Here is a 4,428-nt window from a genome sequence, read left to right on the forward strand (position 1 = left end):
GATTCCTGTCTGGTTGCACAGGGGAGTCTGTCTCTCTGCCTCACCTCCTCTCACTTAAAACACACACACACACACACACACACACACGCACACGCGCACACACACACACACTGATATATCTCTTACTCTGCCACACCAAGTGCAACAGAGATTACTTCATGCAATCGCACAGCCCATCAAATGTGTCCAGGTATAAATTAAAAGCATCACCTTTGCTTTTAATCTCTCCACATCCACAGTAAAAAGGGAAACTAAGGAAATCTATGAGGCCAAATCACACTAAACACTCATTGTAGCTAAGAACAAGGCACTAAATGACAGTCTTGAAGACCACTGATTAACATTTCCCATTGTAAATGGTATACAGTTTGACACAAGTTACTTCCGTCGCAGTGTTTCTTAAATCGTACCTGAAAATTCATGCCCCAGATCCAGTAATTTAGCTCTGCAAAGAAATTACATTAAGTTTTAATGAAGGGTACCGAAATTAATGCCATGCCAAGTGTTTTACGTACAATACTTGTTACCTGGCAGACCTTTATTGTTTCTGTCGGGCAAGCAAAAATGACTGTAAACACACCTCAATTCTGTTCCAGATGATTCCCGCCCATTGTCACGAACTACAGGATTGTTTCCTGCATCTAAATAAAAATAGAAAAACATATTAGGCCTGACCTGTGGTGGCGCAGTGGGTAAAGCGGCGACCTGGAACACTGAGGTTGCCGGTTCGAAACCCTGGGTTTGCCGGGTCAAGGCACATATGGGAGTTGATGCTTCCCTCTCTCCTCTCTCTTTCTCTCTCTCTCTCTGCTCTCTAAATGAATAAAATCTTAAATATATATATATATAGTAAGTGAATTTAATTATTTGGGTAACTGTTCACCAAGAAATCTCCTCATTGTGTGGTGTTTTAGGATCTTTGCCACCAAAAGGTTTTTTTTTTGTTTGTTTGTTTTAATTTTTTTATTTTTCTGAAGCTGCAAACGGGGAGGCAGTCAGACAGACTCCCGCATGCACCCGACCGGGATCCACCCGGCACGCCCACCGGGGGGCGATGCTCTGCCCATCAGGGGGGTCGCTCTGTCGCGACCAGAGCCACTCTAGCGCCTGAGGCAGAAGCCACAGAGCCATCCCCAGCGCCCGGGCCATCTTTTTGCTCCAATGGAGCCTTGGCTGCGGGAGGGGAAGAGAGAGACAGAGAGGAAGGAGAGGGGGAGGGGTGGAGAAGCAGATGGGCGCTTCTCCTATGTGCCCGGGGCCAGGAATCGAACCCGGGACTCCTGCACACCAGGCCGATACTCTACCACTGAGCCAATCGGCCAGGGCTCGCCACCAAAAGTTTTTAAGGCAGACTTGTGAAAGCATCCTGTGTGTGCAAGTCAGATGGAAAAAGGTCAAGGACCAGGACCATGCCATGAAGACGCTGTCGCAAGCCTTTCAGGGTTAATGTCAGACTGACCCTGTAGCACACGTCAGATGCTTTGGATGGGCCTGCCTGCAACCAGAGGAGCTGCTGTGCCACCTTCTGTCACCCTGCTTGGGGGCACGAGGCTCCAGGGGGCCACCTCCAGGACATAAAACTGCTTTCCACACACGTGGATTTTACCGTTTTCCTGGTCAAGGGCTCAGACACAGGGACGTGAGGGACGCGGCCCCAGCCGCGTGTGCTATACCTGCAAAGGTCTGAGGCACCTTGGGGAACCCCCTTCAACTCACTCAGCTCTCTTCTTTCTTGGCTCCCAGAGTCAAGGAGCTACCGCAGCCTGGTCCGTCCCCGGGGCCTTCACCTCTGTCCTCGACCTTTCCTCCGACGCGATGCCATCCCAGTCTCCTGCGATGCACCGACAGCTCTCCTGCACCGTGTGAGCCTCAACACACGTTAAAGGAACGGGACACGGTCAGTGCGCTACACCGGGCAAGAGGCTTCTGCACAAGACCAGGGGTCCCCGTGCCTCGTGTCCGATCAGAAAGGGGTCGAAGCAGATGGGGGCCACCTGACCCTCCCCAGCCAGGGCGTCCCCTGAGACATCTGAGTGCCAGCCCCCTCTACCATACTCTTTTTTTTTTTTTCCAGAAAGGAGAAGCGGGGTGGCAGTCAGACAGACTCGCGCATGCGCCCTACCGGGATCCACCCGCACGCCCACCAGGGAGCGATGCTCCGCCCACCAGGGGGCGATGCTCCGCCCATCTGGGCCATTGTTCCATTGTGGCGGGAGCCATTTTAGCACCTGAGGCGGAGGCCATGGAGCCATCCTCAGTGCCTGGGCCAACTTTGCTCCAATGGAGCCTTGGCTGCGAGAGACAGAGAGGAAGGAGAGGGGGAGGGGTGGAGAAGCAGATGGGCGCTTCTCCTGTGTGCCCTGGCCGGGAATCGAACCCGGGACTCCTGCACGGCAGGCCGACGCTCTACCACTGAGCCAACTGGCCAGGGCTCTGCCGTACTCTTGTCCCTACGTTCGGCTCCCTCGGTCCCCAGAGGGAGGCCTGACTTTGGGCATAACAAAAGTAAGTGTCCCTCAGTTTGCACTGGGACTAAGCCTTTCTGCACATGTCCGGGGACAGACACGACTTGGGGCTTCCCAACGCGCCATCTTAGCTTCCCCCAGGATGGCCCCCGAGGACCGCATGTGCAGCCGTGCCGTCAGGGCCTTCGCTCTGTCTGTCCTCTGTGCTACAAGAAACCCTGGGGGACAGCACCTCAGAGTTCAGCCTCCCCGCCTGCTTCCATAGGCCGTTTTTCTCACGTCTGAGGAGAAATCGGAGCTGACTGCCACACACGACCCTGGGCCCACCTCCCACACGCCCGACCTTCCTGAACATCACCTCAGAGTTCAGAATTCAGCCTTTTCGCCCTCTCCGCCCTCTCCACCCCCCACCCCCAGGTCCAGTCCTTGCCCCCGCCCCCTTCATATGTCTGAGGAGAACCTGAGGAGAACCGGGAGCCCTCCACCACCACCACCACCTCCACGAAGACAACGTCGTCTACTCTGGACAGCAGACCCTCACTGATTGGCTAGCACAGTGCGCATGCGGGAGAACTTCCGTTGAGCTACGCCCCCTGCTGGAACTGCGGGTTGCTCCCAGCCACACTGAAGTTGGAACCACTGTATGTGTCAGGGAGGGCCTGGCTGACCTTAACAGTGACATCAACCCTTAGTTGCAGCACTTTAGTTGTTCATTGCTTTATTATATGTGCCTTGACCAGGGGGCTCAAGCTGAGACAGTGACCCCTTGCTTAAGCCAGTGACCATGGGGTCGTGTCTATAAACCTACAATCAAGGCCCTGGCCGGTTGGCTCAGCGGTAGCGCGTCGGCCTGGCGTGCGGGGGACCCGGGTTCGATTCCCGGCCAGGGCACATAGGAGAAGCGCCCATTTACTTCTCCACCCCCCTCTCCTTCCTCTCTGTCTCTCTCTTCCCCTCCCGCAGCCAAGGCTCCATTGGAGCAAAGATGGCCTGGGCGCTGGGGATGGCTCCTTGGCCTCTGCCCCAGGCGCTAGAGTGGCTCTGGTCGCGGCAGAGCGACGCCCCGGAGGGGCAGAGCATCGCCCCCTGGTGGGCAGAGCATCGCCCCTGGTGGGCGTGTCGGGTGCATGCGGGAGTCTGTCTGACTGTCCCCGTTTCCAGCTTCAGGAAAATACAAAAAAACAAAACAAAACAAAAACACCTACAATCAAGCCAGCGACCCCCCCACCCCCACTCAAGCTGGTCAGCCTGAGCTCAAGCCAGTTGAGCCCATGCTCAAACCAGCGACCTTGGAGTTTTAAATCTGGATCCTCTGCATCTCAGGCCAATGCTTTATTCACTGCGCCACCACCACTTGGTCAGGCCATTTATTCTTTTTACAATATTTGCGCCTAATTTGTTTTTTAACTTTCCCACTGAGTTGCTTTTCAGTGCCTATATTTTTTTAATCTTTATATTTTTATGTTAAATTTTCCTAACATATCTGTTCTTTTTTCATAATATTTTGATCCTTCTTTTAGGTTTCTAATTATCTAAACTTTATTGTTTTTATATTCTCTTTCAAATTTTATTATATTATCTCTTGTTTGGGGGCTCTAATCCACTTATGTTTGCTGATTTCTGCTTGTGGTAAGTTGTTTCCTCGTAAGTTCTTACAATTTTTTATCATAAGTTCAACTGTGCGGGGCATTTTCTTTTTCTTTTAAGACTTGGTGGGTTTTTTTGTTTGTTTGTTTTTTAATTTATTTTTCTGAAGCTGGAAACGGGGAGAGACAGTCAGACAGACTCCCGCATGCGCCCGACCAGGATCCACCCGGCACGCCCACCAGGGGGCGACGCTCTGCCCACCAGGGGGCGATGCTCTGCCCCTCCAGGGCGTCGCTCTGTTGCGACCAGAGCCACTCTAGCGCCTGGGGAAGAGGCCAAGGAGCCATCCCCAGCGCCCCGGCCATCTTTGCTCCAA

General features: G+C 53.5%; 1 non-coding gene across 1 annotated transcript; it reads right to left on the reverse strand.

Annotated features, from left to right (window-relative positions):
* Positions 1–2,356: 2,356 nt before the first annotated feature.
* TRNAG-GCC (transfer RNA glycine (anticodon GCC)) lies at positions 2,357–2,432 on the reverse strand. The gene has a single exon. It is a non-coding gene; the product is annotated as a tRNA-Gly (tRNA).
* Positions 2,433–4,428: the final 1,996 nt, after the last annotated feature.

The sequence above is a fragment of the Saccopteryx bilineata genome, chromosome X (assembly GCF_036850765.1).
Source record: "Saccopteryx bilineata isolate mSacBil1 chromosome X, mSacBil1_pri_phased_curated, whole genome shotgun sequence".
Taxonomy (NCBI): domain Eukaryota; kingdom Metazoa; phylum Chordata; class Mammalia; order Chiroptera; family Emballonuridae; genus Saccopteryx; species Saccopteryx bilineata.